Genomic DNA, 8,646 nt, shown 5'->3' with positions numbered 1-8,646 from the left:
CTGTAGCCAGCTGGCCGGAGGCAATGTCACTGGGTGATCTTAAGGTGTGGTGGTGGGTTTCAAGTTTCAATCTAAAGATATTCAAAGTGTGCCTACCTGGACTTCCTGAAGTGTGCTGTGGCTTTTGGCTTTAGGTTTGTGCTTCTCTCTCTCTGCTCAGTCCTACAAAGGCAGGCCAGCTTCTTCTACCATTTTATGGAACTTCCTCTGATCTGTAGGCTTCAATAAATATCCCTTCCTCCACAACTGTGTCTGATCTGAAAGTTCATCTCAGTGAACCTAAATCTGTCTGCTACACATGGGTACTCGGGAATTGAACTTGTTTCCTTAGGCTTTGCAGGCAGATGCCTTAACCACTAAGCCATCTCTCCAGCCCCTCTACTTAATCTTCAATACTCCCCCTTTCTATGTGCTTTCTGCTTTTCTATCCTCTCTGCTGCTGTTATAGTAATCATGAGCCTTACTCTGGTTCCTATCCACCCCTGCTTAACCTTATTCTGTAGGTTCAGTGTGCAATGTGCCCTGTACACTCAGACACTTGACCACTTGACCCTCAGTTTGTGGCACTGAACAGGGAGGTTGCGAAAACTTTAGCAGATGGGGCCTTGCTGAAGAAAGCACATCATTGTGGGAAGCTCTTGAGGCTATATAGCCAGCCCCTCTTTCTGTTCCTTCGCTCTGCTCCCTGATTGTGGTTGCAGTGTGACCAGCTCAGCTTCCTGCTTTTGCATCCATTCCTTCCTCACCCTTATTTACTATGTATAACCTTGAACTGGAAGCCAAAGTAAACCCTTCTTTCCTTCAGACTGTTTCCTGTAAGGGATTTAGTCACAGCAACGTGTGAGGGAGCCAATACACCTTAATAGCTGAGATCTTAATTCACGTCATATTATCTTTGCTCATGTAATCCACCAAAATTCTTGGAGTTGGAAGAGGCAACTGCTTTTTAGTTGATTATTGTCTTTAATTATGAACCTGCCTATCAGTTACAGTTGCCTCTGGAGATAAGATTCTGCACTAAGTGAACTATGAGGAATGAGCCCTGGGCACTTGGCCTGACAGCTTACCTACATCCTAAACTCAGAAGAGAGAAATGACAACCCAACAGTATCACAATTTAGTTTCACACAAAAATTGCAAATTCCAGCACTAGGGAGGCAGAGGTAGGAGGATTGCCATGAGTTCAAGGATACCCTAAGAGTACACAGTGAATTTCAAGTTAGCCTTGACTACAGCAAGACTCTACCTTGGGGAAAAAAAAAAAATAACAAATGTCTCCACTGAAAAAAAGTATGGTTATTTAAAATATACCCATCCAACGACTTAATTTCAGATGCAAAAGTCCCAGCGCCGAAACACGAGAAACACGAGACAGTTAAAGCTCCTGGCCTCCTCTTAGAAAGCACACAATCCACAGCAGTGGGTCCGGAGGACGGTGAACTAGATACATCCCAGGCAAAGAACTCCAAAGAACAAAGATAAGAATGTTCAGTGGCGTCAAAGCGGACAGAAATAAAGCTTAGAATGAATTCAAAAAGAACAAGGCCGGGTGAAAGAAATAAGGAAGTCTGCGAGCCAGAGCCCAGCGCCAGGCTGGGGCCGGGCCCGAGCGCAGCGGAGAGGGAGGTGCCCGCCCCAGCCCGAGTGCCACCGCCGCCGCCGTGCCAAGGAGACCGACAACAGCCCTGGAAGATGCAGTTCACGGTCCCACTGCTGGGGCCGCACCTGGACCCCCAGGCGGCGGAGCAGATTCCGAGGCGCCGCCCCACCCCTGGCCCCCCTTGCGCTGACCAGTGACCAGTCATCCCCAGAGAGAGATGAAGATCGGATCCCCAGCCCACTTCTCAAGTCCACTCTGTCGATGTCCCCTAGGCAACGGAAGAAGACCACACGGACCACACCCACAGTGGAAGAACTCCAGACAATGGTTGAGCATCACCTGGGGCAACAGAAGCAAGCAGAGGAGCCTGAGGGAACCGCTGGAAGCACAGAGACTCAGCCTGCAGAAACCACCACCCCCAAGATTCGGGAGTGCTGCACTGCGGAACCCAATTCACAGGACCCTTCATCCCAGATGCCCCAACTGGGTTGCCACGGAGCCGACTGGGTCTGAGAGGAGGAGGTATCCTGGGATTGCCACTGCGACTTGCAACACGTGGACACTGGATGTTTCTAATTTCTTCACTTTTGAGGAAAAGAAACCCTGTTTTGAAAAAGTGATAAATTTTATGTTAGGTCAAAAAAAAAAAAAAAAAAAGAAAGAAAGAAAGAAAGAAGGAAGGAAGTCAATATAGGATATAAAAAGAGGATATTGAAAAATGAAATTGAAAAAATGAAATTGAAAATGAAATGCTAAACAAGTCAAATAAAAACCAAGCACAGGGCTGGAAAGATGACTTAGCAATTAACCATTTGCCTGTGAAGCCTAAGATCCCCAGTTCGAGGCTCGATTCCCCAGGACCCATGTTAGCCAGATGCACAAGGGGGCACACACGTCTGGAGTAACTTTGCAGTGGCTGGAGGCCCTGGTGCACCCTTTCTATCTCTCTCTCTTTCTCTCTGTATCTATCTATCTGACTTTCTCGCTCTGTCTGTCGCTCTCAAATACATAAATAAAAAATGAACAAAAAAAAATTAAAAAAAAAACAAGTATACAAATTCTTACCAAGAGAATAGATCAAGTAGAAGACATAATAACCAGGCTTGAAGATTAGGCAGGTGAAGTGGAGAATTCAGACCATGACAATGATAAAATACGAATGCATGAACAGAATATATGAGATCTATGAGACACCATTTAAAAGAAAATATGCCAATCATGGAAACAGAACAGGGAGAAGTTTAGACTGAAGTATTAAAAACCATACTCCATAAAAATTATAGCAGAGGCTGGGAAAATGACTTAGCAGTTAAGGCATTTGCCTGGGAAGCCTAAGGACCTCGGTTCGATTCCCCAAGACCCATGTAAGCCAGATGCACAAAGGGGTGCATTCATTTGGAGTTTGTTTGCAGCAGCTATAGGCCCTGGTGTGCCCATTCTCTTTTTCTCTTTGCCTCTTTCTCTCTCTCTGTCTCTCTCAAATAAATAAAGAAATAAAATATTTAAAAAATATATATAGCAAAAAAGAAACACACCTCACTGGTAAGATGAACACAGACTAAACACTGAAGGATGGAGGGGCTAGAGAAATAGCTCAGTACTTATAAAGTTTGCTTTCTGACTGCCTGAGTTTGATTCCCTAGTACTCAAATAAAGCCAGATGCACTAAGAGGCACATGCATCTATAATTCCTTCACAGTGGCAGGAAGCCCTGGAGTACCCATTCTCACTCTCTCTGCCTCTTTCTGTCTCTCATAAATAAATGAAAAATAAATATGTAAATAAAATTTAAAAGATTTAACAATGGTAAAAGTATTCCATGTAAGCTAGAAATTAAGTAGGCATACTCACTTCTGCAAAATAGCCTCCAAATAAAAGTTAGTCACAAGAAATCATGAAGGTCAACTCATATGGGATAAGGAAATGACTCCTCAGAAGATTATTATAATTCTAAATGCCATGACCACTGGCACTCCCAATTTTTTTAAACAAGCAGTGCTCAGTGCACAGGCACAGACTGACCTCAAAATCATAGTAGTATATGACTTTCATTCCCAATGTGCATGGATAGAAATGTCATCCAAACAACAACACCAAAAAACAAAATCAAGAAACATAAGAGAAAAATATTATAAATCAAATTCACTTAGCAAACATCTACAGAATATTCCACATAAATATTGCAGAATACAGAGTCTTCTCATGAAAGTTCTTCTAAAAGAACTCTACATTTTTTAAAAAATCATTTTTATTTATTTATTTTAGAGTGACAGACAGAGAGAAAGAGGGAGAGAGAGAGAGAATGGGCTCACCAGGGCCTCCAGCCAGTGCAAACAAACTCCAGATGCATGCACCCTCTAGTGCATCTGGCTAACGTGGGTCCTGGGGAATTGAGCCTCGAACCAGTATCCTTAGGCTTTACAAGCAAGCGCTTAACCACTAAGCCATCTCTCCAGCCCAGAAGGCTACATTTTTTGGTACAAACAAGTCTTATCCAATATAAATTGAAAATTTCTTGCATCCTGTATCACCACAGTGGAAAGGGTTAAGAAATGAACAACAGAAAGTACAGAGCACACACACAACTCATGAAGATTGAACAGCCAATTATTAAACAATTAGGAGGACGTTTAAAAACTCCTGGGATGAAATGAATACACGTTATTCTAGGATCTGTTGTTTCAAGAGGGAAGTGTATGGCTACACGTGCCTACATTAAAAACTAGGCAAATATCAAATAAATAATTTGATCTACCTTAAACCTTGGGGGGGGGGGAACAAGACAAAGCTGAAACCAAGATCAATAGATAGGAAAAAAAAAATTAATTGAGACCAAAGCAGAAATGAATGAAGTTAAAATAAAAACAACACAAATAATACTTGAAACAGAGTTGGCTCTTCAAATTTATAAACAAGATTGACAAACCTTTAGCCAAACTAACCAAAACAAATAAATAAGATGCAAATAAATAAAATTAAAGGTGAAGATGAAAAGGGTAACATTAAAATAGATACAAATGAAATTTGAAGGATCAGTAGGGAATACTTTGAAAGTGTATATTACAATAAACTGGGAAAATATCTAAACAGAATGGACAAATTTCTAGACACATACGGCTTACCAAAGTTAAGCCAAGATGATATAAACAAGTCAAACAGATTTATAGTGAACAGTGGGAATAAAGCAGTGATGAATAATCTTGGAATTGAAAGTAGCTCAGGCCCAGATGGATTTACCACTGAGTTTCAACAGACAAACGAGCCCCCCAAAATAAAGAGAAGGAACTCCACCAAACTCACTTTAAGGAGATAGTAGCACCATAACATCAAAACCAAATAAGAGCCCCAAACAAAAGAAAATCATATTCCAATCTCCCTCCTGAACAAGAACAAATAAAAGTTCTCAGTAAGATAACTGCAAGCTAATTTAATAACACATAAGAAGGGTCGCCATCCCATGGCCAAGTGGGCTTCATTACAGGGAGGCAAGGATGGCTCAGCATATACAAACCAAGAAATGTCATACAACATCAGGCGTGGTGATGCACACCTTTAATCCCAGCACTCAGGAGGCAGAGGTAGGAGGGTCACTGTGAGTTCAAGGCCACCTTGAGACTACATAGTGAATTCTAGGTCAGCCTGGGCTAGAGTGAGACCCTACCTCAAAAAAAAAAAAAACGAAAGAAAGAAAGAAAGAAAGAAAGAAAGAAAGAAAGAAAGAAAGAAAGAAAGAAAGAAAGAAATGTAATACATGGATGGACACTCAAGGGCAGAAATCACATGATCATCTCAATAGATGCAAAAAAAATGCCTTTGACAAAGTTCAATATCCCTTTAAAGTCTGAAAAAAAAAAAACAAGCTAGGAACATAATGAACATATTTCATCATAGTAAAGGACATTACTTTAAAAGCATAGTCCTTGTACTAAATGATGGAAATCTCAAAGCATTTCCATTAATATCAGGAATGATACAAGGCTGTCAACTTTCTCACTCTCATTCAAAATAGTCCTTGAACTCATACTTAGAGTAACAATGTAAGAGAAAGAAATAAGAAGCGATACAAACAGAAAGGGAAAAGTTAAATTATACCTATTTACAGATATCATCTTACGCAAGAGATCCTAAAAACTCCACCAGAAAAACCTCCATCATAAGCCCCCCCACCAAAGTACCAGGCTAAAAGCCAACATGAAAAACCTGTAGTTATTTTTTTGTTATTTTTTATTTTACTTATTTTTTTATGAGAGAGAGAGAATGGGCACACCAGAGCCTCCAGCCACTGCAGTCAAACATGTGCGCCACCTAGTGGGCATGTGTGACCTTGCCATTTGTATCACCTTGTGCGTCTGGCTTACACCAGACCTGGAGAGTTGAACATGGGTCCTTAGGCTTCACAGGCAAGTGCCTTAACCACTAAACCATCTCTCCAGCCCTAAAGCCTGTAGTTTTATACACTATATATTTGTTATATTCCATATACATATAGACATATATATATACTTATATATAAATATACTAATGAAATATACATTAGTATATTTATATATTATATATATGTATTTATGTACTATTTATATTTGAGGGGGGGTGTTTGTTTGAGTTAGGATCTCACTCTAGTCCAGGCTGACCTGGAATTCACTATGCAGCCTCAGGCTGGCCTCAAACTCACAGTGATTCTCCTACCTTGGCCTTCCGTGCTGGGATTATAGGTGTGTACCACCACACCTGGCTGTATTTGTCATTTTATACTAATAACAAATACTGTTAATACTGACTTTCCAGATGAGAATGCAGCCCTTAATTTCACATCTTCATCATGGCACATATGTAATAAACACAATCTGTTGGGATTTTCATTAGCATTCTACTGTGGACACCTCTACAGTTTCCAGACCAGCTGCCCACAGTTTTTTTATGTTTGATATGCTAAAAATCTCTGTTTCTGATTTGGATTCACATTGACATCTGTCACTCTTTATTGTGGACTTATGAGTGACATTGTCCTAGACTACTTTGTGTTGCTAGAACTGAATACCACAGTCTGGGACATGTGTAAAGAACAGAAGTGGGGCTGGAGAGATGGCTTAGCAGTTAAGGCGCTTGCTTGCAAAGCCCAAGGACCCAGGTTCAATTCCCCAGAACGCACATAATCTAGATGCACATGGTGGCACAAGCATCTGGAGTTGGTTTGCAGTAGCTGGAGGTCCTGGCACACCCATTCTCTCTCTATATTTCTCTCTTTGTTTTTGTGAGGTAGGGTCCCACTCTAACTCAGGCTGACCTGGAATTCACTATATAGTCCCAGAGTGACCTTGAACTCATGGCAATCCTCCTACCTCTGCCTCCCAAATGGTGGGATTAAAGGTATGCACCACCATGCCTGACTGTCTCTCTAGTAAATAAATAAAAATAATTTTTTTTAATAAAACAGAATTCATAAAAATAAACAAAAAAATATTTTTAAGTGCTGTAGAGATGGCTTAGCAGTTAAACAATGCCCTGTGAAGCCTAACATCTCTGGTTCGAGGCTCAATTCCCCAGGACCCACATAAGCCAGATGCACAAGTTTCCGAGTTCGTTTCCGGTGGCTGGAGGCCCTGGTGTGCCTCTTCTCTCTTTCTTTATCTGTCTGTCACTCTCAAATAAATCAATAAAAATAAACAAAAAAAATTAAAAGAAAGAACAGAATTCATTTGGCTTATGATCCTGGATGCAGGGACACAGCCATATCTGCTTGGTTTTGGGTGTGGGCCTGCCTGCTGTATCGAGCCATGAGACAGGTCACCACCAGCACAGAGCAAGTGTGCTCACTCAGGGGTCCACCCTTCCGCATGTAAATGCACTAATCCCATCGCTGCGTCCCAACTCAAGAGCTCATGTCCACCTAGTAGAAACTCCACCGACACGCACCACGGCACCTGCCTTAGGGCCCTATTTTCTAGCACAGGAACATCAGTACACCTTCGACCCTTTGGTGCTGATCTGCTGTGTATCATAGGCCTGGAGCCAGCTCTGGAAGTGTGGAGACAGGGTGGGATGAAAGCCCATGAGGCTGCCCAGAGGTGGTCCCCATGGTCCTCTGATACCTTTTGTTCTCATCTGATTACTGTCAGCTTGTACCTTGACCATCACACACTTTCCAAATCTCATTCTCACTACAGCCTTTCCTGGAGTAAAAATACATCGTTTTCTCTTGCTCAATAACATTTGTCCTTACATTCTTCTTTTAACATTTTATTTATTTATTTGCAAGCAGAGAAAGAGAGAGAAAGAGAGAAAGGATGGGCACACCAGGGCATCCAGACACTGCAAAGGAACTCCAGATGCCTGCACTACTTTGTCTATCTGGCTTACGTGGGCACTGGGGAATCTAACATGGGGCATTAGGCTTTATAGGCAAATGCCTTAACCAGTGAGTCATGTCTCCAGCCCTGTACATACTTTCAAATAGAATTTTTAAGATCATGCCAGCCTTGTATCCTGACACCTGCTGTCTCTACCTTCTGCGCACGTTTTTGTCAGTGCATGTGGTGTCTTCTTTCTCACAGCAGACTTCTCCACTCAAACAACTTAGCACGGCTTGGTCTCACCTGGAATTTGGACTTGCAGATCTGCATCAACTACAGCCCGTGTTCTCATTGTCACACCAAAATTTACAAGTGAGGTTGCTTTGATGGCCCAAGCCTGATCACCCAAGGGGGCAGACCTGTGCTTTACTTCGATGGGCTTTGTTGTAGAATGATGACCCAGGATGCTGCTTGCCAAGCAGGCTAGACCAGCCCTCTAGTGGGCCTCAGGGCTCTGCCCGTCTTCACAGCTCCAGTGCCAGGATTACAAGCATATATCCCCATACCCAAAATTTTTACCTGGGTTCTGAGGACAGAGCTCAGGTCCTCACGTTTGCCACTGAGACGTCTCCCGGAAAGAGCTCTTTGAAACCATCAGCAGAAGTAGGTTTAAGGCTGTCGTGTGCTCAGTGGGGCCTTGCAAGCTTGGTAGCAGCTTTGTGTCAGGTGGATGACTTGTCAGAGATGGTTCCCGGG

The 8,646-nt window shown here is 42.3% G+C and overlaps 1 pseudogene; it reads left to right on the top strand.

The window, feature by feature from the left end:
- The first annotated feature begins 1,524 nt into the window (after positions 1–1,524).
- Positions 1,525–2,227, top strand: LOC123456298 (annotated as a pseudogene).
- The last annotated feature ends 6,419 nt before the right edge of the window (positions 2,228–8,646 follow it).

Source organism: Jaculus jaculus, chromosome 20, assembly GCF_020740685.1.
Source record: "Jaculus jaculus isolate mJacJac1 chromosome 20, mJacJac1.mat.Y.cur, whole genome shotgun sequence".
Lineage (NCBI taxonomy): Eukaryota > Metazoa > Chordata > Mammalia > Rodentia > Dipodidae > Jaculus > Jaculus jaculus.
The sequence above is the reverse complement of the archived record's forward strand: the minus strand, read 5'-3'. Positions and strand labels throughout refer to the sequence as shown.